Source organism: Channa argus, chromosome 2, assembly GCF_033026475.1.
Source record: "Channa argus isolate prfri chromosome 2, Channa argus male v1.0, whole genome shotgun sequence".
In the NCBI taxonomy this organism is placed as follows: domain Eukaryota; kingdom Metazoa; phylum Chordata; class Actinopteri; order Anabantiformes; family Channidae; genus Channa; species Channa argus.
This window is the reverse complement of record NC_090198.1, coordinates 87908-113554: the sequence shown is the minus strand read 5'-3', so window position 1 is coordinate 113554 and position 25647 is coordinate 87908. Positions and strand designations below refer to the sequence as shown.

The 25647-nt window shown below is 42.1% G+C and overlaps 18 non-coding genes across 18 annotated transcripts; all 18 read left to right on the top strand.

Annotated features, from left to right (window-relative positions):
• The first annotated feature begins 2901 nt into the window (after positions 1 to 2901).
• On the top strand, positions 2902 to 2984 carry trnal-cag (transfer RNA leucine (anticodon CAG)). Its single transcript has one exon. It is a non-coding gene; the product is annotated as a tRNA-Leu (tRNA).
• Positions 2985 to 3322: 338 nt separating this feature from the next.
• On the top strand, positions 3323 to 3394 carry trnaq-uug (transfer RNA glutamine (anticodon UUG)). Its single transcript has one exon. It is a non-coding gene; the product is annotated as a tRNA-Gln (tRNA).
• A 1046-nt stretch (positions 3395 to 4440) lies between these two features.
• Positions 4441 to 4523, top strand: trnal-cag (transfer RNA leucine (anticodon CAG)). The gene has a single exon. It is a non-coding gene; the product is annotated as a tRNA-Leu (tRNA).
• Positions 4524 to 5991: 1468 nt separating this feature from the next.
• Positions 5992 to 6074, top strand: trnal-cag (transfer RNA leucine (anticodon CAG)). The gene has a single exon. It is a non-coding gene; the product is annotated as a tRNA-Leu (tRNA).
• A 1480-nt stretch (positions 6075 to 7554) lies between these two features.
• On the top strand, positions 7555 to 7637 carry trnal-cag (transfer RNA leucine (anticodon CAG)). The gene has a single exon. It is a non-coding gene; the product is annotated as a tRNA-Leu (tRNA).
• A 1468-nt stretch (positions 7638 to 9105) lies between these two features.
• On the top strand, positions 9106 to 9188 carry trnal-cag (transfer RNA leucine (anticodon CAG)). Its single transcript has one exon. It is a non-coding gene; the product is annotated as a tRNA-Leu (tRNA).
• Positions 9189 to 11098: 1910 nt separating this feature from the next.
• trnaq-uug (transfer RNA glutamine (anticodon UUG)) lies at positions 11099 to 11170 on the top strand. Its single transcript has one exon. It is a non-coding gene; the product is annotated as a tRNA-Gln (tRNA).
• A 1046-nt stretch (positions 11171 to 12216) lies between these two features.
• trnal-cag (transfer RNA leucine (anticodon CAG)) lies at positions 12217 to 12299 on the top strand. The gene has a single exon. It is a non-coding gene; the product is annotated as a tRNA-Leu (tRNA).
• A 350-nt stretch (positions 12300 to 12649) lies between these two features.
• trnaq-uug (transfer RNA glutamine (anticodon UUG)) lies at positions 12650 to 12721 on the top strand. Its single transcript has one exon. It is a non-coding gene; the product is annotated as a tRNA-Gln (tRNA).
• A 1054-nt stretch (positions 12722 to 13775) lies between these two features.
• trnal-cag (transfer RNA leucine (anticodon CAG)) lies at positions 13776 to 13858 on the top strand. Its single transcript has one exon. It is a non-coding gene; the product is annotated as a tRNA-Leu (tRNA).
• A 1581-nt stretch (positions 13859 to 15439) lies between these two features.
• trnal-cag (transfer RNA leucine (anticodon CAG)) lies at positions 15440 to 15522 on the top strand. Its single transcript has one exon. It is a non-coding gene; the product is annotated as a tRNA-Leu (tRNA).
• Positions 15523 to 16990: 1468 nt separating this feature from the next.
• On the top strand, positions 16991 to 17073 carry trnal-cag (transfer RNA leucine (anticodon CAG)). Its single transcript has one exon. It is a non-coding gene; the product is annotated as a tRNA-Leu (tRNA).
• Positions 17074 to 17423: 350 nt separating this feature from the next.
• trnaq-uug (transfer RNA glutamine (anticodon UUG)) lies at positions 17424 to 17495 on the top strand. The gene has a single exon. It is a non-coding gene; the product is annotated as a tRNA-Gln (tRNA).
• Positions 17496 to 18549: 1054 nt separating this feature from the next.
• Positions 18550 to 18632, top strand: trnal-cag (transfer RNA leucine (anticodon CAG)). Its single transcript has one exon. It is a non-coding gene; the product is annotated as a tRNA-Leu (tRNA).
• Positions 18633 to 19724: 1092 nt separating this feature from the next.
• Positions 19725 to 19807, top strand: trnal-cag (transfer RNA leucine (anticodon CAG)). Its single transcript has one exon. It is a non-coding gene; the product is annotated as a tRNA-Leu (tRNA).
• Positions 19808 to 21727: 1920 nt separating this feature from the next.
• Positions 21728 to 21799, top strand: trnaq-uug (transfer RNA glutamine (anticodon UUG)). The gene has a single exon. It is a non-coding gene; the product is annotated as a tRNA-Gln (tRNA).
• A 1046-nt stretch (positions 21800 to 22845) lies between these two features.
• On the top strand, positions 22846 to 22928 carry trnal-cag (transfer RNA leucine (anticodon CAG)). Its single transcript has one exon. It is a non-coding gene; the product is annotated as a tRNA-Leu (tRNA).
• A 1457-nt stretch (positions 22929 to 24385) lies between these two features.
• trnal-cag (transfer RNA leucine (anticodon CAG)) lies at positions 24386 to 24468 on the top strand. Its single transcript has one exon. It is a non-coding gene; the product is annotated as a tRNA-Leu (tRNA).
• The last annotated feature ends 1179 nt before the right edge of the window (positions 24469 to 25647 follow it).

The window sequence follows — 25647 nt, the reverse complement described above, 5'->3', positions numbered from 1 at the left end:
GCAGCTCACTAACACATTCAGGATGACAAGAAGTGTGGCAGAGACTGCACGTTTACTTGACCCATACTCTTCCACACAGTCTCCGTCATGGATGATGGAAAACCTGTGGATACAATACATCAACTGCACTGTGAGGACCACATTCACCTCCTCGTGTCTTGTCTGCCAGGGATACAAGACCAAATTATCATTGGTGGGACTTCCTGAGGATCCATATTGTACAACGGACAATGTTAATAAAGTTTGTCTGGTTGATTGTATCATCACTCGAGCCTCCAGACAGACGACCTGGGACACGAATGGCATTTTATTCCAAAAATGCCCACCACATCGCAATGCAATATCCATTCCTCCTCTTATCTCCACACTAAACCACATCAAGCCTGCATTGCAAGCTAAGTTTGTCTGCTTCAATCGGACCTATGGAAACGTGTCAGTAGGCATCACACCACTGAACTGTACAAAAACACATACTCTCTACCCACCACTTAAACTTGGACATTCACAGAGCTCTGAAGTTGCCAAGGAAACTATTGAAGATGGAGTTTATGGCAGGCGCTACAAAAGAGATGCGTTTGATGCAGGAATAAATCCTATGCCGGATGTGTACTGGATGTGTGGCAAGCCAACTAGATCTCTCCCAGCTAACTGGACAGGAGTGTGTGCCCTTGTCATGTTGGCCCAAGAGATACACATACTCCCAGCAGGGGCCTCAGACATTGCATACTGGGCTACTACACCACATCATCGCATGAGACGAGCACTCCAGAAACCTCTAGGCTCATTTGACACCGAAGTATACATTGATGACATCGGAGTACCACGGGGAATCCCAAATGAATACAAGGCTCGCAACCAGATTGCAGCAGGATTTGAGTCCTCCCTTTGCTGGTGGTGCACAACCAACAAGAATGTTGATTGGATCAACTACCTGTATTACAACCAACAGAGATTCATCAATCAAACACATGATGCCGTTGGAGGTATAGCTGAGCAGTTGGCAGCAACATCGCAGGTGTCATGGGAGAACAGAATGGCAACCGACATGTTGCTTGCAGACAAAGGAGGAGTCTGCACCATGTTTGGAGACTCGTGTTGCACCTACATCCCAAACAACACAGCTCCAGATGGATCTGTAACAAAGGCACTAGAGGGACTGAGGTCACTTCGAGAAGAACTAAAAAGACATTCTGGCTATGATGACACCAGCCCCTGGGGCTGGTTTGATGTCATGTTTGGAAAATGGAAGGCCTTCATCTTGTCCCTTTTCACAGGTGTCGTTATAGGCATTACTGCCCTAACCCTGAGTGGATGTTGCCTTATTCCGTGTGCACGTGGCCTAATAATGCGTGCAATTGATCATTCCATCGCACACCAAATGACTATACAAAGTATGCCTTTAGTTATAGACAGTGCTACCCTTGAGTCCTTCCACATCCCCAACTGGGAACCTCCATATAATGAAAGTGATAGCATTGAGTTAAATTGATTTGGCCTAATCTGGGAACATAATGATGAAATGTTTTGAAAATCTTTGTGAATTAACATTTCTGATGAACTGTCCCTACTGTTGCTTAGCCTTATTAAATCCTGATCATGTAATTATCATAAAATGATAAAAGGGGGGATGTGTGAGGAAAATTTCAAAATTTAGGTAACACTGTTTCACTGTTTTCACACTTCTCACAGACCCACTATCAAACCTGCTTACACCAGTGCCTCCTCACCTTTTGCTCCCCAGCAAGACATCCTGTCTCTGGCCACACAAAGAAGTGATTAGGTAGATATCAACTATAAAACTACCTACACCTGAACATTTGCTTCCCAGAAGGGAGCCCACGGGAACCAGCACAAATCATCAATCTCAAGAACTTAAAAGACTATGAAGACAAAAGGACAAAGTAACATGTTAATTAAGACTTGTTAATTAAGACTCCTGACCACATTGTATGAAGGTTGATTTGCATTGACTCATCCCTTTGTTCTTTGTGTGAACCCAGCTGTTGAGTTGTATTTATAAAAGGCTGAACAACCTACACATCTTGGTCAATCAGATTGGCCCACTCTAGAGTGTAGCTCTGTTCTGCTCTGCATGTTTCTCTATTTGCTGATTAAATTCACCGTTATCATTCACTTGTAAGTTGCCTTTTTGCCTCCTAACTTGCTTTACAGTTTTTGCCACGACACTTCCCTATTTTTGTGTTTCACCCCAAACAGAGTCATAAGGGCTAGTAGTTGAAATATCTCCCGGTGAAATGCAATAAGCCTTGAAACCCCTGTCAAGCATCAGAGTGTTCAGGACTGCTCAGTAAAACCAGAGACTGTTAAAACTGTTGTCTGTGTAACACTGTTGACATTTCCAGTGCACACATTCTTCATTTGGCAGCATCTGGAGATTCCCTGGTGTATAGGTAAGCACTCTGGACTGTGAATCCAGTGATCTGAGTTCAAATCACGGTGGGACCTGTTATAGTGTAGAACAAATAAAACCAGCTTGTCCTTTGAGCTGTGTTGCTAGTCTCAGGTTTTAATGTGCAATAAATGCAGGCAACTTTGGCAACAGTTCTTTCTGTTGTGCTCCATTCAATGACTCTAGTACTCTACCAAATGACGTGGTTCAATTAATGTAATGCAATAATTGGATACTGGTTACTCTAAGAACTGTTTTTCTGGAGTTTGCTGAAAAAATGAATGCATATGTTAAAGCTCCATGAATTGATGTGTTGCCAGCAAAGGGCAGAAGAACACCAATACCAGCTGACAGATGTGTAGTGGCTTAATCAACAAGCTCTTTTTTTGCCTGAGACATCCCATACTTCACGCATCAATCACTGATGGCCAGGGTAGCAATGAACTGTCTTTTCGGATTTCTTTGGAGTACCAAACAACCCCAGTTCTGTTGTCAGGATGGCCGAGCGGTCTAAGACGCTGCGTTCAGGTCGCAGTCTCTCCTGGAGGCGTGGGTTCGAATCCCACTTCTGACAAATGCTGGATTTTAGGGACAACAGCTGACACTTGGAAAACACATTCGGTCCATTAGTCAATGGTGGGAAACAACCTGTTCTCCACTAATGCTTATCTGGATGAATTCATAGACTTTGATGTTATACAAGTTACAGTTCATCTGGATAGATGCAATGAACATCACACAGAGATAAGAGTGACACAGTGCTTAGATGTACCCAAACTTCCTTGTATTGACAATTTTATAGTTTGCTACATGATCACCCAATCTCAAAGTTGTCAATATGCACACATTAATGAAATGAATCAAATTGTCTCGAAGAAACTGTTCAACAAAAGTAGCCTAACAACGTGAAATGGTTCCACGGTGTAATGGTGAGCACTCTGGACTTTGAATCCGGTGATCCGAGTTCAAATCTCGGTGGAACCCACCGCTGGCTAGTTATAGCTTTTTTGCCCCAATGAGTGACTAAGTTACTCCACCAACTGGGAGACACACGATGGCATTGTCAACGAGCTCATCTTGTTCCAGAGACATAGAGTACTTTGTGCAATCAACACTCATGGCAAGTGTTTAAAGAACTAATACAGGGAGAGAGATGAAGCAAAGGTTGCACAATGGTTTACGATAGACACACTCTTAAGTAAATATCCTTGCGGATCTCATTCAGATAATGCTAAAAACACATTTCGGGCATGAAGTGCGATCCCAGACACAATCCCAAATTCCTAATTTATAACCCTACCCCTCGTTTTCAAGTGCTTCCCTATTTTTGTGTTTCTCCCCAAACAGAGTCATAAGTGCTAGTAGTTGAAATATCTCCCGGTGAAATGCAATAAGCTTGAAACCCCTGTCAAGCATCAGAGTGTTCAGGACTGCTCAGTAAAACCAGAGACTGTTAAAACTGTTGTCTGTGTAACACTGTTGACATTTCCAGTGCACACATTCTTCATTTGGCAGCATCTGGAGATTCCCTGGTGTATAGGTAAGCACTCTGGACTGTGAATCCAGTGATCTAAGTTCAAATCACAGTGGGACCTGTTATAGTGTAGAACAAATAAAACCAGCTTGTCCTTTGAGCTGTGTTGCTAGTCTCAGGTTTTAATGTGCAATAAATGCAGGCAACTTTGGCAACAGTTCTTTCTGTTGTGCTCCATTCAATGACTCTAGTACTCTACCAAATGACGTGGTTCAATTAATGTAATGCAATAATTGGATACTGGTTACTCTAAGAACTCTTTTTCTGGTGTTTGCTGAAAAAATGAATGCATATGTTAAAGCTCCATGAATTGATGTGTTGCCAGCAAAGGGCAGAAGAACACCAATACCAGCTGACAGATGTGTAGTGGCTTAATCAACAAGCTCTTTTTTTGCCTGAGACATCCCATACTTCACGCATCAATCACTGATGGCCAGGGTAGCAATGAACTGTCTTTTCGAATTTCTTTGGAGTACCAAACAACGCCAGTTCTGTTGTCAGGATGGCCGAGCGGTCTAAGGCGCTGCGTTCAGGTCGCAGTCTCTCCTGGAGGCGTGGGTTCGAATCCCACTTCTGACAAATTTTGGATTTTAGGGACAACAGCTGACACTTGGAAAACACATTGGGTCCATTCTCCCACATTAGTCAATGGTGGGGAACAACCTGTTCTCCACTAATGCTTATCTGCATGAAATCATAGAATTTGATGTTATACAAGTTACAGTTCATCTGGATAGATGCAATGAACATCACACACAGAGATTAGAGTGACACAGTGCTTAGATGTATCCAAACGTCCTTGTATTGACAATTTTATAGTTTGCTACATGATCACCCAATCTCAAAGTTGTCAATATGCACGCATTATTGAAATGAATCAAATTGTCTCGAAGAAACTGTTCAACAAAAGTAGCCTAACAATGTGAAATGGTTCCACGGTGTAATGGTGAGCACTCTGGACTTTGAATCCGGTGATCTGAGTTCAAATCTCGGTGGAACCTACCGCTGGCTAGTTGTAGCTTTTTTGCCCCAATGAGTGACTCAGTTACTCCACCAACTGGGAGACACACGATGGCATTGTCAACGAGCTCATCTTGTTCCAGAGACATAGAGTACTTTGTGCAATCAACACTCATGGCAAGTGTTTAAAGAACTAATACAGGGAGAGAGATGAAGCAAAGGTTGCACAATGGTTTACGATAGACACACTCTTAAGTAAATATCCTTGCGGATCTCATTCAGATAATGCTAAAAACACATTTCGGGCATGAAGTGCGATCCCAGACACAATCCCAAATTCCTAATTTATAACCCTACCCCTCGTTTTCAAGTGCTTCCCTATTTTTGTGTTTCTCCCCAAACAGAGTCATAAGTGCTAGTAGTTGAAATATCTCCCGGTGAAATGCAATAAGCTTGAAACCCCTGTCAAGCATCAGAGTGTTCAGGACTGCTCAGTAAAACCAGAGACTGTTAAAACTGTTGTCTGTGTAACACTGTTGACATTTCCAGTGCACACATTCTTCATTTGGCAGCATCTGGAGATTCCCTGGTGTATAGGTAAGCACTCTGGACTGTGAATCCAGTGATCTAAGTTCAAATCACAGTGGGACCTGTTATAGTGTAGAACAAATAAAACCAGCTTGTCCTTTGAGCTGTGTTGCTAGTCTCAGGTTTTAATGTGCAATAAATGCAGGCAACTTTGGCAACAGTTCTTTCTGTTGTGCTCCATTCAATGACTCTAGTACTCTACCAAATGACGTGGTTCAATTAATGTAATGCAATAATTGGATACTGGTTACTCTAAGAACTCTTTTTCTGGTGTTTGCTGAAAAAATGAATGCATATGTTAAAGCTCCATGAATTGATGTGTTGCCAGCAAAGGGCAGAAGAACACCAATACCAGCTGACAGATGTGTAGTGGCTTAATCAACAAGCTCTTTTTTTGCCTGAGACATCCCATACTTCACGCATCAATCACTGATGGCCAGGGTAGCAATGAACTGTCTTTTCGAATTTCTTTGGAGTACCAAACAACGCCAGTTCTGTTGTCAGGATGGCCGAGCGGTCTAAGGCGCTGCGTTCAGGTCGCAGTCTCTCCTGGAGGCGTGGGTTCGAATCCCACTTCTGACAAATTTTGGATTTTAGGGACAACAGCTGACACTTGGAAAACACATTGGGTCCATTCTCCCACATTAGTCAATGGTGGGGAACAACCTGTTCTCCACTAATGCTTATCTGCATGAAATCATAGAATTTGATGTTATACAAGTTACAGTTCATCTGGATAGATGCAATGAACATCACACACAGAGATTAGAGTGACACAGTGCTTAGATGTATCCAAACGTCCTTGTATTGACAATTTTATAGTTTGCTACATGATCACCCAATCTCAAAGTTGTCAATATGCACGCATTATTGAAATGAATCAAATTGTCTCGAAGAAACTGTTCAACAAAAGTAGCCTAACAATGTGAAATGGTTCCACGGTGTAATGGTGAGCACTCTGGACTTTGAATCCGGTGATCTGACTTCGAAACCGGTGATCAGCGTTCAAATCTCGGTGGAACCTACCGCTGGCTAGTTGTAGGTTTTTTGCCCCAATGAGTGACTCAGTTACTCCACCAACTGGGAGACACACAGTGGCATTGTCAACGAGCTCATCTTGTTCCAGAGACATAGAGTACTTTGTGCAATCAACACTCATGGCAAGTGTTTAAAGAACGAATACAGGGAGAGAGATGAGGCCAAGGTTGCACAATGGTTTACGATAGACACACTCTTAAGTAAATATCCTTGCGGATCTCATTCAGATAATGCTAAAAACACATTTTGGGCATGAAGTGCGATCCCAGACACAATCCCAAATTCCTAATTTATAACCCCACCCCTCGTTTTCAAGTGCTTCCCCATTTTTGTGTTTCACCCCAAACAGAGTCATAAGGGCTAGTAGTTGAAATATCTCCCGGTGAAATGCAATAAGTTTCAAACCCCTGTCAAGCATCAGAGTGTTCAGGACTGCTCAGTAAAACCAGAGACTGTTAAAACTGTTGTCTGTGTAACACTGTTCACATTTCCAGTGCACACATTCTTCATTTGGCAGCATCTGGAGATTCCCTGGTGTATAGGTAAGCACTCTGGACTGTGAATCCAGTGATCTGAGTTCAAATCACGGTAGGACCTGTTATAGTGTAGAACAAATAAAACCAGCTTGTCCTTTGAGCTGTGTTGCTAGTCTCAGGTTTTAATGTGCAATAAATGCAGGCAACTTTGGCAACAGTTCTTTCTGTTGTGCTCCATTCAATGACTCTAGTACTCTACCAAATGACGTCGTTCAATTAATGTAATGCGATACTGGTTACTCTAAGAACTCTTTTTCTGGAGTTTGCTGAAAAAATGAATGCATATGTTAAAGCTCCATGAATTGATGTGTTGCCAGCAAAGGGCAGAAGAACACCAATACCAGCTGACAGATGTGTAGTGGCTTAATCAACAAGCTCTTTTTTTGCCTGAGACATCCCATACTTCACGCATCAATCACTGATGGCCAGGGTAGCAATGAACTGTCTTTTCGGATTTCTTTGGAGTACCAAACAACCCTAGTTCTGTTGTCAGGATGGCCGAGCGGTCTAAGGCGCTGTGTTCAGGTTGCAGTCTCTGCTAGAGGCGTGGGTTCGAATCCCACTTCTGACAAATGTTGGATTTTAGGGACAACAGCTGACACTTGGAAAACACATTGTGTCCATTCTCCCACATTAGTCAATGCTGGGGAACAACCTGTTCTCCACTAATGCTTATCTGGATGAATTCATAGACTTTGATGTTATATAAGTTACAGTTCATCTGGATAGATGCAATGAACATCACACACAGAGATAAGAGTGACACAGTGCTTAGATGTACCCAAACTTCCTTGTATTGACAATTTTATAGTTTGCTACATGATCACCCAATCTCAAAGTTGTCAATATGCACAGATTAATGAAATGAATCAAATCGTCTCGAAGAAACTGTTCAACAAAAGTAGCCTAACAAGGCTAAATGGTTCCACGGTGTAATGGTGAGCACTCTGGACTTTGAAACCGGTGATTCGAGTTCAAATCTCGGTGTAACCTACAGCTGGCTAGTTGTAGGGTTTTTGCCCCAACGAGTGACTCAGTTACTCCACCAACTGGGAGAGACACAGTGGCATTGTCAACGAGCTCATCTTGTTCCAGAGACTTAGAGTACTTTGTGCAATCAACACTCATGGCAAGTGTTTAAAGAACTAATACAGGGAGAGAGATGAGGCAAAGGTTGCACAATGGTTTACGATAGACACACTCTTAAGTAAATATCCTTGCGGATCTCATTCAGATAATGCTAAAAACACATTTTGGGCATGAAGTGCGATCCCAGACACAATCCCAAATTCCTAATTTATAACCCTACCCCTCGTTTTCAAGTGCTTCCCTATTTTTGTGTTTCACCCCAAACAGAGTCATAAGGGCTAGTAGTTGAAATATCTCCCGGTGAAATGCAATAAGTTTGAAACCCCTGTCAAGCATCAGAGTGTTCAGGACTGCTCAGTAAAACCAGAGACTGTTAAAACTGTTGTCTGTGTAACACTGTTGACATTTCCAGTGCACACATTCTTCATTTGGCAGCATCTGGAGATTCCCTGGTGTATAGGTAAGCACTCTGGACTGTGAATCCAGTGATCTGAGTTCAAATCACAGTGGGACCTGTTATAGTGTAGAACAAATAAAACCAGCTTGTCCTTTGAGCTGTGTTGCTAGTCTCAGGTTTTAATGTGCAATAAATGCAGGCAACTTTGGCAACAGTTCTTTCTGTTGTGCTCCATTCAATGACTCTAGTACTCTACCAAATGACGTGGTTCAATTAATGTAATGCAATAATTGGATACTGGTTACTCTAAGAACTGTTTTTCTGGAGTTTGCTGAAAAAATGAATGCATATGTTAAAGCTCCATGAATTGATGTGTTGCCAGCAAAGGGCAGAAGAACACCAATACCAGCTGACAGATGTGTAGTGGCTTAATCAACAAGCTCTTTTTTTGCCTGAGACATCCCATACTTCACGCATCAATCACTGATGGCCAGGGTAGCAATGAACTGTCTTTTCGAATTTCTTTGGAGTACCAAACAACGCCAGCTGTGTTGTCAGGATGGCCGAGCGGTCTAAGGCGCTGCGTTCAGGTCGCAGTCTCTCCTGGAGGCGTGGGTTCGAATCCCACTTCTGACAAATTTTGGATTTTAGGGACAACAGCTGACACTTGGAAAACACATTGGGTCCATTCTCCCACATTAGTCAATGGTGGGGAACAACCTGTTCTCCACTAATGCTTATCTGGATGAATTTATAGAATTTGATGTTATACAAGTTACAGTTCATCTGGATAGATGCAAAGAACATCACACACAGAGATTAGAGTGACACAGTGCTTAGATGTACCCAAACGTCCTTGTATTGACAATTTTAAAGTTTGCTACATGATCACCCAATCTCAAAGTTGTCAATATGCACACATTATTGAAATGAATCAAATTGTCTCGAAGAAACTGTTCAACAAAAGTAGCCTAACAATGTGAAATGGTTCAACGGTGTAATGGTGAGCACTCTGGACTTTGAATCCGGTGATCTGACTTCGAATCCAGTGATCAGAGTTCAAATCTCGGTGGAACCTACCGCTGGCTAGTTGTAGGTTTTTTGCCCCAATGAGTGACTCAGTTACTCCACCAACTGGGAGACACACAGTGGCATTGTCAACGAGCTCATCTTGTTCCAGAGACATAGAGTACTTTGTGCAATCAACACTCATGGCAAGTGTTTAAAGAACGAATACAGGGAGAGAGATGAGGCCAAGGTTGCACAATGGTTTACGATAGACACACTCTTAAGTAAATATCCTTGCGGATCTCATTCAGATAATGCTAAAAACACATTTTGGGCATGAAGTGCGATCCCAGACACAATCCCAAATTTCTAATTTATAACCCTACCCCTCGTTTTCAAGTGCTTCCCTATTTTTGTGTTTCACCCCAAACAGAGTCATAAGGGCTAGTAGTTGAAATATCTCCCGGTGAAATGCAATAAGCCTTGAAACCCCTGTCAAGCATCAGAGTGTTCAGGACTGCTCAGTAAAACCAGAGACTGTTAAAACTGTTGTCTGTGTAACACTGTTGAAATTTCCAGTGCACACATTCTTCATTTGGCAGCATCTGGAGATTCCCTGGTGTATAGGTAAGCACTCTGGACTGTGAATCCAGTGATCTGAGTTCAAATCACGGTGGGACCTGTTATAGTGTAGAACAAATAAAACCAGCTTGTCCTTTGAGCTGTGTTGCTAGTCTCAGGTTTTAATGTGCAATAAATGCAGGCAACTTTGTCAACAGTTCTTTCTGTTGTGCTCCATTCAATGACTCTAGTACTCTACCAAATGACGTGGTTCAATTAATGTAATGCAATAATTGGATACTGGTTACTCTAAGAACTGTTTTTCTGGAGTTTGCTGAAAAAATGAATGCATATGTTAAAGCTCCATGAATTGATGTGTTGCCAGCAAAGGGCAGAAGAACACCAATACCAGCTGACAGATGTGTAGTGGCTTAATCAACAAGCTCTTTTTTTGCCTGAGACATCCCATACTTCACGCATCAATCACTGATGGCCAGGGTAGCAATGAACTGTCTTTTCGGATTTCTTTGGAGTACCAAACAACCCCAGTTCTGTTGTCAGGATGGCCGAGCGGTCTAAGGAGCTGCGTTCAGGTCGCAGTCTCTCCTGGAGGCGTGGGTTCGAATCCCACTTCTGACAAATGCTGGATTTTAGGGACAACAGCTGACACTTGGAAAACACATTCGGTCCATTAGTCAATGGTGGGAAACAACCTGTTCTCCACTAATGCTTATCTGGATGAATTCATAGACTTTGATGTTATACAAGTTACAGTTCATCTGGATAGATGCAATGAACATCACACAGAGATAAGAGTGACACAGTGCTTAGATGTACCCAAACTTCCTTGTATTGACAATTTTATAGTTTGCTACATGATCACCCAATCTCAAAGTTGTCAATATGCACACATTAATGAAATGAATCAAATTGTCTCGAAGAAACTGTTCAACAAAAGTAGCCTAACAATGTGAAATGGTTCCACGGTGTAATGGTGAGCACTCTGGACTTTGAATCCGGTGATCCGAGTTCAAATCTCGGTGGAACCCACCGCTGGCTAGTTATAGCTTTTTTGCCCCAATGAGTGACTCAGTTACTCCACCAACTGGGAGACACACGATGGCATTGTCAACGAGCTCATCTTGTTCCAGAGACATAGAGTACTTTGTGCAATCAACACTCATGGCAAGTGTTTAAAGAACTAATACAGGGAGAGAGATGAGGCAAAGGTTGCACAATGGTTTACGATAGACACACTCTTAAGTAAATATCCTTGCGGATCTCATTCAGATAATGCTAAAAACACATTTTGGGCATGAAGTGCGATCCCAGACACAATCCCAAATTCCTAATTTATAACCCTACCCCTCGTTTTCAAGTGCTTCCCTATTTTTGTGTTTCACCCCAAACAGAGTCATAAGGGCTAGTAGTTTAAATATCTCCCGGTGAAATGCAATAAGCTTGAAACCCCTGTCAAGCATCAGAGTGTTCAGGACTGCTCAGTAAAACCAGAGACTGTTAAAACTGTTGTCTGTGTAACACTGTTGACATTTCCAGTGCACACATTCTTCATTTGGCAGCATCTGGAGATTCCCTGGTGTATAGGTAAGCACTCTGGACTGTGAATCCAGTGATCTGAGTTCAAATCACGGTGGGACCTGTTATAGTGTAGAACAAATAAAACCAGCTTGTCCTTTGAGCTGTGTTGCTAGTCTCAGGTTTTAATGTGCAATAAATGCAGGCAACTTTGGCAACAGTTCTTTCTGTTGTGCTCCATTCAATGACTCTAGTACTCTACCAAATGACGTGGTTCAATTAATGTAATGCAATAATTGGATACTGGTTACTCTAAGAACTCTTTTTCTGGAGTTTGCTGAAAAAATGAATGCATATGTTAAAGCTCCATGAATTGATGTGTTGCCAGCAAAGGGCAGAAGAACACCAATACCAGCTGACAGATGTGTAGTGGCTTAATCAACAAGCTCTTTTTTTGCCTGAGACATCCCATACTTCACGCATCAATCACTGATGGCCAGGGTAGCAATGAACTGTCTTTTCGAATTTCTTTGGAGTACCAAACAACGCCAGCTCTGTTGTCAGGATGGCCGAGCGGTCTAAGGCGCTGCGTTCAGGTTGCAGTCTCTCCTGGAGGCGTGGGTTCGAATCCCACTTCTGACAAATTTTGGATTTTAGGGACAACAGCTGACACTTGGAAAACACATTGGGTCCATTCTCCCACATTAGTCAATGGTGGGGAACAACCTGTTCTCCACTAATGCTTATCTGCATGAATTCATAGAATTTGATTTTATACAAGTTACAGTTCATCTGGATAGATGCAATGAACATCACACACAGAGATTAGAGTGACACAGTGCTTAGATGTACCCAAACTTCCTTGTATTGACAATTTTATAGTTTGCTACATGATCACCCAATCTCAAAGTTGTCAATATGCACACATTAATGAAATGAATCAAATTGTCTCGAAGAAACTGTTCAACAAAAGTAGCCTAAGAACGTGAAATGGTTCCACGGTGTAATGGTGAGCACTCTGGACTTTGAATCCGGTGATCCGAGTTCAAATCTCGGTGGAACCCACCGCTGGCTAGTTATAGCTTTTTTGCCCCAATGAGTGACTCAGTTACTCCACCAACTGGGAGACACACGATGGCATTGTCAACGAGCTCATCTTGTTCCAGAGACATAGAGTACTTTGTGCAATCAACACTCATGGCAAGTGTTTAAAGAACTAATACAGGGAGAGAGATGAGGCAAAGGTTGCACAATGGTTTACGATAGACACACTCACACACTCTTAAGTAAATATCCTTGCGGATCTCATTCAGATAATGCTAAAAACACATTTTGGGCATGAAGTGCGATCCCAGACACAATCCCAAATTCCTAATTTATAACCCTACCCCTCGTTTTCAAGTGCTTCCCTATTTTTGTGTTTCACCCCAAACAGAGTCATAAGGGCTAGTAGTTGAAATATCTCCCGGTGAAATGCAATAAGTTTGAAACCCCTGTCAAGCATCAGAGTGTTCAGGACTGCTCAGTAAAACCAGAGACTGTTAAAACTGTTGTCTGTGTAACACTGTTGACATTTCCAGTGCACACATTCTTCATTTGGCAGCATCTGGAGATTCCCTGGTGTATAGGTAAGCACTCTGGACTGTGAATCCAGTGATCTGAGTTCAAATCACGGTGGGACCTGTTATAGTGTAGAACAAATAAAACCAGCTTGTCCTTTGAGCTGTGTTGCTAGTCTCAGGTTTTAATGTGCAATAAATGCAGGCAACTTTGGCAACAGTTCTTTCTGTTGTGCTCCATTCAATGACTCTAGTACTCTACCAAATGACGTGGTTCAATTAATGTAATGCAATAATTGGATACTGGTTACTCTAAGAACTCTTTTTCTGGAGTTTGCTGAAAAAATGAATGCATATGTTAAAGCTCCATGAATTGATGTGTTGCCAGCAAAGGGCAGAAGAACACCAATACCAGCTGACAGATGTGTAGTGGCTTAATCAACAAGCTCTTTTTTTGCCTGAGACATCCCATACTTCACGCATCAATCACTGATGGCCAGGGTAGCAATGAACTGTCTTTTCGGATTTCTTTGGAGTACCAAACAACCCTAGTTCTGTTGTCAGGATGGCCGAGCGGTCTAAGGCGCTGTGTTCAGGTCGCAGTCTCTGCTAGAGGCGTGGGTTCGAATCCCACTTCTGACAAATGTTGGATTTTAGGGACAACAGCTGACACTTGGAAAACACATTGTGTCCATTCTCCCACATTAGTCAATGCTGGGGAACAACCTGTTCTCCACTAATGCTTATCTGGATGAATTCATAGACTTTGATGTTATATAAGTTACAGTTCATCTGGATAGATGCAATGAACATCACACAGAGATAAGAGTGACACAGTGCTTAAATGTACCCAAACTTCCTTGTATTGACAATTTTATAGTTTGCTACATGATCACCCAATCTCAAAGTTGTCAATATGCACACATTATTGAAATGAATCAAATTGTCTCGAAGAAACTGTTCAACAAAAGTAGCCTGTATTGACAATTTTATAGTTTGCTACATGATCACCCAATCTCAAAGTTGTCAATATGCACAGATTAATGAAATGAATCAAATTGTCTCGAAGAAACTGTTCAACAAAAGTAGCCTAACAAGGCTAAATGGTTCCACGGTGTAATGGTGAGCACTCTGGACTTTGAAACCGGTGATTCGAGTTCAAATCTCGGTGTAACCTACAGCTGGCTAGTTGTAGGGTTTTTGCCCCAACGAGTGACTCAGTTACTCCACCAACTGGGAGACACACAGTGGCATTGTCAACGAGCTCATCTTGTTCCAGAGACTTAGAGTACTTTGTGCAATCAACACTCATGGCAAGTGTTTAAAGAACTAATACAGGGAGAGAGATGAGGCAAAGGTTGCACAATGGTTTACGATAGACAAACTCTTAAGTAAATATCCTTGCGGATCTCATTCAGATAATGCTAAAAACACATTTTGGGCATGAAGTGCGATCCCAGACACAATCCCAAATTCCTAATTTATAACCCTACCCCTCGTTTTCAAGTGCTTCCCTATTTTTGTGTTTCACCCCAAACAGAGTCATAAGGGCTAGTAGTTTAAATATCTCCCGGTGAAATGCAATAAGCTTGAAACCCCTGTCAAGCATCAGAGTGTTCAGGACTGCTCAGTAAAACCAGAGACTGTTAAAACTGTTGTCTGTGTAACACTGTTGACATTTCCAGTGCACACATTCTTCATTTGGCAGCATCTGGAGATTCCCTGGTGTATAGGTAAGCACTCTGGACTGTGAATCCAGTGATCTGAGTTCAAATCACGGTGGGACCTGTTATAGTGTAGAACAAATAAAACCAGCTTGTCCTTTGAGCTGTGTTGCTAGTCTCAGGTTTTAATGTGCAATAAATGCAGGCAACTTTGGCAACAGTTCTTTCTGTTGTGCTCCATTCAATGACTCTAGTACTCTACCAAATGACGTGGTTCAATTAATGTAATGCAATAATTGGATACTGGTTACTCTAAGAACTCTTTTTCTGGAGTTTGCTGAAAAAATGAATGCATATGTTAAAGCTCCATGAATTGATGTGTTGCCAGCAAAGGGCAGAAGAACACCAATACCAGCTGACAGATGTGTAGTGGCTTAATCAACAAGCTCTTTTTTTGCCTGAGACATCCCATACTTCACGCATCAATCACTGATGGCCAGGGTAGCAATGAACTGTCTTTTCGGATTTCTTTGGAGTACCAAACAACCCTAGTTCTGTTGTCAGGATGGCCGAGCGGTCTAAGGCGCTGTGTTCAGGTCGCAGTCTCTGCTAGAGGCGTGGGTTCGAATCCCACTTCTGACAAATGTTGGATTTTAGGGACAACAGCTGACACTTGGAAAACACATTGTGTCCATTCTCCCACATTAGTCAATGCTGGGGAACAACCTGTTCTCCACTAATGCTTCTCTGGATGAATTCATAGACTTTGATGTTATACAAGTTACAGTTCATCTGGATAGATGCAATGAACATCACACACAGAGATAAGAGTGACACAGTGCTTAGATGTACCCAAACTTCCTTGTATTGACAATTTTATAGTTTGCTACATGATCACCCAATCTCAAAGTTGTCAATATGCACAGATTAATGAAATGAATCAAATTGTCTCGAAGAAACTGTTCAACAAAAGTAGCCTAACAAGGCTAAATGGTTCCACGGTGTAATGGTGAGCACTCTGGACTTTGAAACCGGTGATTCGAGTTCAAATCTCGGTGTAACCTACAGCTGGCTAGTTGTAGGGTTTTTGCCCCAATGAGTGACTCAGTTACTCCACCAACTGGGAGACACACAGTGGCATTGTCAACGAGCTCATCTTGTTCCAGAGACTTAGAGTACTTTGTGCAATCAACACTCATGGCAAGTGTTTAAAGAACTAATACAGGGAGAGAGATGAGGCAAAGGTTGCACAATGGTTTACGATAGACACACTCTTAAGTAAATATCCTTGCGGATCTCATTCAGATAATGCTAAAAACACATTTTGGGCATGAAGTGCGATCCCAGACACAATCCCAAATTCCTAATTTATAACCCTACCCCTCGTTTTCAAGTGCTTCCCTATTTTTGTGTTTCACCCCAAACAGAGTCATAAGGGCTAGTAGTTTAAATATCTCCCGGTGAAATGCAATAAGCTTGAAACCCCTGTCAAGCATCAGAGTGTTCAGGACTGCTCAGTAAAACCAGAGACTGTTAAAACTGTTGTCTGTGTAACACTGTTGACATTTCCAGTGCACACATTCTTCATTTGGCAGCATCTGGAGATTCCCTGGTGTATAGGTAAGCACTCTGGACTGTGAATCCAGTGATCTGAGTTCAAATCACGGTGGGACCTGTTATAGTGTAGAACAAATAAAACCAGCTTGTCCTTTGAGCTGTGTTGCTAGTCTCAGGTTTTAATGTGCAATAAATGCAGGCAACTTTGGCAACAGTTCTTTCTGTTGTGCTCCATTCAATGACTCTAGTACTCTACCAAATGACGTGGTTCAATTAATGTAATGCAATAATTGGATACTGGTTACTCTAAGAACTCTTTTTCTGGAGTTTGCTGAAAAAATGAATGCATATGTTAAAGCTCCATGAATTGATGTGTTGCCAGCAAAGGGCAGAAGAACACCAATACCAGCTGACAGATGTGTAGTGGCTTAATCAACAAGCTCTTTTTTTGCCTGAGACATCCCATACTTCACGCATCAATCACTGATGGCCAGGGTAGCAATGAACTGTCTTTTCGAATTTCTTTGGAGTACCAAACAACGCCAGCTCTGTTGTCAGGATGGCCGAGCGGTCTAAGGCGCTGCGTTCAGGTTGCAGTCTCTCCTGGAGGCGTGGGTTCGAATCCCACTTCTGACAAATTTTGGATTTTAGGGACAACAGCTGACACTTGGAAAACACATTGGGTCCATTCTCCCACATTAGTCAATGGTGGGGAACAACCTGTTCTCCACTAATGCTTATCTGCATGAATTCATAGAATTTGATTTTATACAAGTTACAGTTCATCTGGATAGATGCAATGAACATCACACACAGAGATTAGAGTGACACAGTGCTTAGATGTACCCAAACTTCCTTGTATTGACAATTTTATAGTTTGCTACATGATCACCCAATCTCAAAGTTGTCAATATGCACACATTAATGAAATGAATCAAATTGTCTCGAAGAAACTGTTCAACAAAAGTAGCCTAAAAAGGTGAAATGGTTCCACGGTGTAATGGTGAGCACTCTGGACTTTGAATCCGGTGATCCGAGTTCAAATCTCGGTGGAACCCACCGCTGGCTAGTTATAGCTTTTTTGCCCCAATGAGTGACTCAGTTACTCCACCAACTGGGAGACACACGATGGCATTGTCAACGAGCTCATCTTGTTCCAGAGACATAGAGTACTTTGTGCAATCAACACTCATGGCAAGTGTTTAAAGAACTAATACAGGGAGAGAGATGAGGCAAAGGTTGCACAATGGTTTACGATAGACACACTCACACACTCTTAAGTAAATATCCTTGCGGATCTCATTCAGATAATGCTAAAAACACATTTTGGGCATGAAGTGCGATCCCAGACACAATCCCAAATTCCTAATTTATAACCCTACCCCTCGTTTTCAAGTGCTTCCCTATTTTTGTGTTTCACCCCAAACAGAGTCATAAGGGCTAGTAGTTTAAATATCTCCCGGTGAAATGCAATAAGTTTGAAACCCCTGTCAAGCATCAGAGTGTTCAGGACTGCTCAGTAAAACCAGAGACTGTTAAAACTGTTGTCTGTGTAACACTGTTGACATTTCCAGTGCACACATTCTTCATTTGGCAGCATCTGGAGATTCCCTGGTGTATAGGTAAGCACTCTGGACTGTGAATCCAGTGATCTGAGTTCAAATCACGGTGGGACCTGTTATAGTGTAGAACAAATAAAACCAGCTTGTCCTTTGAGCTGTGTTGCTAGTCTCAGGTTTTAATGTGCAATAAATGCAGGCAACTTTGGCAACAGTTCTTTCTGTTGTGCTCCATTCAATGACTCTAGTACTCTACCAAATGACGTGGTTCAATTAATGTAATGCAATAATTGGATACTGGTTACTCTAAGAACTCTTTTTCTGGAGTTTGCTGAAAAAATGAATGCATATGTTAAAGCTCCATGAATTGATGTGTTGCCAGCAAAGGGCAGAAGAACACCAATACCAGCTGACAGATGTGTAGTGGCTTAATCAACAAGCTCTTTTTTTGCCTGAGACATCCCATACTTCACGCATCAATCACTGATGGCCAGGGTAGCAATGAACTGTCTTTTCGGATTTCTTTGGAGTACCAAACAACCCTAGTTCTGTTGTCAGGATGGCCGAGCGGTCTAAGGCGCTGTGTTCAGGTCGCAGTCTCTGCTAGAGGCGTGGGTTTGAATCCCACTTCTGACAAATGTTGGATTTTAGGGACAACAGCTGACACTTGAAAAAAACATTGTGTCCATTCTCCCACATTAGTCAATGCTGGGGAACAACCTGTTCTCCACTAATGCTTCTCTGGATGAATTCATAGACTTTGATGTTATACAAGTTACAGTTCATCTGGATAGATGCAATGAACATCACACACAGAGATAAGAGTGACACAGTGCTTAGATGTACCCAAACTTCCTTGTATTGACAATTTTATAGTTTGCTACATGATCACCCAATCTCAAAGTTGTCAATATGCACACATTAATGAAATGAAGCAAATTGTCTCGAAGAAACTGTTCAACAAAAGTAGCCTAACAAGGCTAAATGGTTCCACGGTGTAATGGTGAGCACTCTGGACTTTGAAACCGGTGATTCGAGTTCAAATCTCGGTGTAACCTACAGCTGGCTAGTTGTACGGTTTTTGCCCCAACGAGTGACTCAGTTACTCCACCAACTGGGAGACACACAGTGGCATTGTCAACGAGCTCATCTTGTTCCAGAGACTTAGAGTACTTTGTGCAATCAACACTCATGGCAAGTGTTTAAAGAACTAATACAGGGAGAGAGATGAGGCAAAGGTTGCACAATGGTTTACGATAGACAGTGATCTGAGTTCAAATCACAGTGGGACCTGTTATAGTGTAGAACAAATAAAACCAGCTTGTCCTTTGAGCTGTGTTGCTAGTCTCAGGTTTTAATGTGCAATAAATGCAGGCAACTTTGGCAACAGTTCTTTCTGTTGTGCTCCATTCAATGACTCTAGTACTCTACCAAATGACGTGGTTCAATTAATGTAATGCAATAATTGGATACTGGTTACTCTAAGAACTCTTTTTCTGGAGTTTGCTGAAAAAATGAATGCATATGTTAAAGCTCCATGAATTGATGTGTTGCCAGCAAAGGGCAGAAGAACACCAATACCAGCTGACAGATGTGTAGTGGCTTAATCAACAAGCTCTTTTTTTGCCTGAGACATCCCATACTTCACGCATCAATCACTGATGGCCAGGGTAGCAATGAACTGTCTTTTCGAATTTCTTTGGAGTACCAAACAACGCCAGCTCTGTTGTCAGGATGGCCGAGCGGTCTAAGGCGCTGCGTTCAGGTCGCAGTCTCTCCTGGAGGCGTGGGTTCGAATCCCACTTCTGACAAATTTTGGATTTTAGGGACAACAGCTGACACTTGGAAAACACATTGGGTCCATTCTCCCACATTAGTCAATGGTGGGGAACAACCTGTTCTCCACTAATGCTTATCTGCATGAATTCATAGAATTTGATGTTATACAAGTTACAGTTCATCTGGATAGATGCAATGAACATCACACACAGAGATTAGAGTGACACAGTGCTTAGATGTACCCAAACGTCCTTGTATTGACAATTTTATAGTTTGCTACATGATCACCCAATCTCAACGTTGTCAATATGCACACATTATTGAAATGAATCAAATTGTCTCGAAGAAACTGTTCAACAAAAGTAGCCTAACAATGTGAAATGGTTCCACGGTGTAATGGTGAGCACTCTGGACTTTGAATCCGGTGATCTGACTTCGAATCCGGTGATCAGAGTTCAAATCTCAGTGGAACCTACAGCTGGCTAGTTGTAGGTTTTTTGCCCCAATGAGTGACTCAGTTACTCCACCAACTGGGAGACACACAGTGGCATTGTCAACGAGCTCATCTTGTTCCAGAGACATAGAGTACTTTGTGCAATCAACACTCATGGCAAGTGTTTAAAGAACGAATACAGGGAGAGAGATGAGGCCAAGGTTGCACAATGGTTTACGATAGACACACTCTTAAGTAAATATCCTTGCGGATCTCATTCAGATAATGCTAAAAACACATTTTGGGCATGAAGTGCGATCCCAGACACAATCCCAAATTTCTAATTTATAACCCTACCCCTCGTTTTCAAGTGCTTCCCTATTTTTGTGTTTCACCCCAAACAGAGTCATAAGGGCTAGTAGTTGAAATATCTCCCGGTGAAATGCAATAAGCCTTGAAACCCCTGTCAAGCATCAGAGTGTTCAGGACTGCTCAGTAAAACCAGAGACTGTTAAAACTGTTGTCTGTGTAACACTGTTGACATTTCCAGTGCACACATTCTTCATTTGGCAGCATCTGGAGATTCCCTGGTGTATAGGTAAGCACTCTGGACTGTGAATCCAGTGATCTGAGTTCAAATCACGGTGGGACCTGTTATAGTGTAGAACAAATAAAACCAGCTTGTCCTTTGAGCTGTGTTGCTAGTCTCAGGTTTTAATGTGCAATAAATGCAGGCAACTTTGGCAACAGTTCTTTCTGTTGTGCTCCATTCAATGACTCTAGTACTCTACCAAATGACGTGGTTCAATTAATGTAATGCAATAATTAGATACTGGTTACTCTAAGAACTCTTTTTCTGGAGTTTGCTGAAAAAATGAATGCATATGTTAAAGCTCCATGAATTGATGTGTTGCCAGCAAAGGGCAGAAGAACACCAATACCAGCTGACAGATGTGTAGTGGCTTAATCAACAAGCTCTTTTTTTGCCTGAGACATCCCATACTTCACGCATCAATCACTGATGGCCAGGGTAGCAATGAACTGTCTTTTCGGATTTCTTTGGAGTACCAAACAACCCTAGTTCTGTTGTCAGGATGGCCGAGCGGTCTAAGGCGCTGTGTTCAGGTTGCAGTCTCTGCTAGAGGCGTGGGTTCGAATCCCACTTCTAACAAATGTTGGATTTTAGGGACAACAGCTGACACTTGGAAAACACATTGTGTCCATTCTCCCACATTAGTCAATGCTGGGGAACAACCTGTTCTCCACTAATGCTTATCTGGATGAATTCATAGACTTTGATGTTATATAAGTTACAGTTCATCTGGATAGATGCAATGAACATCACACAGAGATAAGAGTGACACAGTGCTTAGATGTACCCAAACTTCCTTGTATTGACAATTTTATAGTTTGCTACATGATCACCCAATCTCAAAGTTGTCAATATGCACACATTAATGAAATGAATCAAATTGTCTCGAAGAAACTGTTCAACAAAAGTAGCCTAACAATGTGAAATGGTTCCACGGTGTAATGGTGAGCACTCTGGACTTTGAATCCGGTGATCCGAGTTCAAATCTCGGTGGAACCCACCGCTGGCTAGTTATAGCTTTTTTGCCCCAATGAGTGACTCAGTTACTCCACCAACTGGGAGACACACGATGGCATTGTCAACGAGCTCATCTTGTTCCAGAGACATAGAGTACTTTGTGCAATCAACACTCATGGCAAGTGTTTAAAGAACTAATACAGGGAGAGAGATGAGGCAAAGGTTGCACAATGGTTTACGATAGACACACTCTTAAGTAAATATCCTTGCGGATCTCATTCAGATAATGCTAAAAACACATTTTGGGCATGAAGTGCGATCCCAGACACAATCCCAAATTCCTAATTTATAACCCTACCCCTCGTTTTCAAGTGCTTCCCTATTTTTGTGTTTCACCCCAAACAGAGTCATAAGGGCTAGTAGTTTAAATATCTCCCGGTGAAATGCAATAAGCTTGAAACCCCTGTCAAGCATCAGAGTGTTCAGGACTGCTCAGTAAAACCAGAGACTGTTAAAACTGTTGTCTGTGTAACACTGTTGACATTTCCAGTGCACACATTCTTCATTTGGCAGCATCTGGAGATTCCCTGGTGTATAGGTAAGCACTCTGGACTGTGAATCCAGTGATCTGAGTTCAAATCACGGTGGGACCTGTTATAGTGTAGAACAAATAAAACCAGCTTGTCCTTTGAGCTGTGTTGCTAGTCTCAGGTTTTAATGTGCAATAAATGCAGGCAACTTTGGCAACAGTTCTTTCTGTTGTGCTCCATTCAATGACTCTAGTACTCTACCAAATGACGTGGTTCAATTAATGTAATGCAATAATTGGATACTGGTTACTCTAAGAACTCTTTTTCTGGAGTTTGCTGAAACAATGAATGCATATGTTAAAGCTCCATGAATTGATGTGTTGCCAGCAAAGGGCAGAAGAACACCAATACCAGCTGACAGATGTGTAGTGGCTTAATCAACAAGCTCTTTTTTTGCCTGAGACATCCCATACTTCACGCATCAATCACTGATGGCCAGGGTAGCAATGAACTGTCTTTTCGGATTTGTTTGGAGTACCAAACAACCCCAGTTCTGTTGTCAGGATGGCCGAGCGGTCTAAGGCGCTGTGTTCAGGTCGCAGTCTCTGCTAGAGGCGTGGGTTCGAATCCCACTTCTGACAAATGTTGGATTTTAGGGACATTGTGTCCATTCTCCCACATTAGTCAATGCTGGGGAACAACCTGTTCTCCACTAATGCTTCTCTGGATGAATTCATAGACTTTGATGTTATACAAGTTACAGTTCATCTGGATAGATGCAATGAACATCACACACAGAGATTAGAGTGACACAGTGCTTAGATGTATCCAAACGTCCTTGTATTGACAATTTTATAGTTTGCTACATGATCACCCAATCTCAAAGTTGTCAATATGCACACATTATTGAAATGAATCAAATTGTCTCGAAGAAACTGTTCAACAAAAGTAGCCTAACAATGTGAAATGGTTCCACGGTGTAATGGTGAGCACTCTGGACTTTGAATCCGGTGATCTGACTTCGAAACCGGTGATCAGCGTTCAAATCTCGGTGGAACCTACCGCTGGCTAGTTGTAGGTTTTTTGCCCCAATGAGTGACTCAGTTACTCCACCAACTGGGAGACACACAGTGGCATTGTCAACGAGCTCATCTTGTTCCAGAGACATAGAGTACTTTGTGCAATCAACACTCATGGCAAGTGTTTAAAGAACGAATACAGGGAGAGAGATGAGGCCAAGGTTGCACAATGGTTTACGATAGACACACTCTTAAGTAAATATCCTTGCGGATCTCATTCAGATAATGCTAAAAACACATTTTGGGCATGAAGTGCGATCCCAGACACAATCCCAAATTCCTAATTTATAACCCCACCCCTCGTTTTCAAGTGCTTCCCCATTTTTGTGTTTCACCCCAAACAGAGTCATAAGGGCTAGTAGTTGAAATATCTCCCGGTGAAATGCAATAAGTTTCAAACCCCTGTCAAGCATCAGAGTGTTCAGGACTGCTCAGTAAAACCAGAGACTGTTAAAACTGTTGTCTGTGTAACACTGTTCACATTTCCAGTGCACACATTCTTCATTTGGCAGCATCTGGAGATTCCCTGGTGTATAGGTAAGCACTCTGGACTGTGAATCCAGTGATCTGAGTTCAAATCACGGTAGGACCTGTTATAGTGTAGAACAAATAAAACCAGCTTGTCCTTTGAGCTGTGTTGCTAGTCTCAGGTTTTAATGTGCAATAAATGCAGGCAACTTTGGCAACAGTTCTTTCTGTTGTGCTCCATTCAATGACTCTAGTACTCTACCAAATGACGTGGTTCAATTAATGTAATGCGATACTGGTTACTCTAAGAACTCTTTTTCTGGAGTTTGCTGAAAAAATGAATGCATATGTTAAAGCTCCATGAATTGATGTGTTGCCAGCAAAGGGCAGAAGAACACCAATACCAGCTGACAGATGTGTAGTGGCTTAATCAACAAGCTCTTTTTTTGCCTGAGACATCCCATACTTCACGCATCAATCACTGATGGCCAGGGTAGCAATGAACTGTCTTTTCGGATTTCTTTGGAGTACCAAACAACCCCAGTTCTGTTGTCAGGATGGCCGAGCGGTCTAAGGCGCTGTGTTCAGGTTGCAGTCTCTGCTAGAGGCGTGGGTTCGAATCCCACTTCTGACAAATGTTGGATTTTAGGGACAACAGCTGACACTTGGAAAACACATTGTGTCCATTCTCCCACATTAGTCAATGCTGGGGAACAACCTGTTCTCCACTAATGCTTATCTGGATGAATTCATAGACTTTGATGTTATATAAGTTACAGTTCATCTGGATAGATGCAATGAACATCACACACAGAGATAAGAGTGACACAGTGCTTAGATGTACCCAAACTTCCTTGTATTGACAATTTTATAGTTTGCTACATGATCACCCAATCTCAAAGTTGTCAATATGCACAGATTAATGAAATGAATCAAATCGTCTCGAAGAAACTGTTCAACAAAAGTAGCCTAACAAGGCTAAATGGTTCCACGGTGTAATGGTGAGCACTCTGGACTTTGAAACCGGTGATTCGAGTTCAAATCTCGGTGTAACCTACAGCTGGCTAGTTGTAGGGTTTTTGCCCCAACGAGTGACTCAGTTACTCCACCAACTGGGAGACACACAGTGGCATTGTCAACGAGCTCATCTTGTTCCAGAGACTTAGAGTACTTTGTGCAATCAACACTCATGGCAAGTGTTTAAAGAACTAATACAGGGAGAGAGATGAGGCAAAGGTTGCACAATGGTTTACGATAGACACACTCTTAAGTAAATATCCTTGCGGATCTCATTCAGATAATGCTAAAAACACATTTTGGGCATGAAGTGCGATCCCAGACACAATCCCAAATTCCTAATTTATAACCCTACCCCTCGTTTTCAAGTGCTTCCCTATTTTTGTGTTTCACCCCAAACAGAGTCATAAGGGCTAGTAGTTGAAATATCTCCCGGTGAAATGCAATAAGTTTGAAACCCCTGTCAAGCATCAGAGTGTTCAGGACTGCTCAGTAAAACCAGAGACTGTTAAAACTGTTGTCTGTGTAACACTGTTGACATTTCCAGTGCACACATTCTTCATTTGGCAGCATCTGGAGATTCCCTGGTGTATAGGTAAGCACTCTGGACTGTGAATCCAGTGATCTGAGTTCAAATCACAGTGGGACCTGTTATAGTGTAGAACAAATAAAACCAGCTTGTCCTTTGAGCTGTGTTGCTAGTCTCAGGTTTTAATGTGCAATAAATGCAGGCAACTTTGGCAACAGTTCTTTCTGTTGTGCTCCATTCAATGACTCTAGTACTCTACCAAATGAC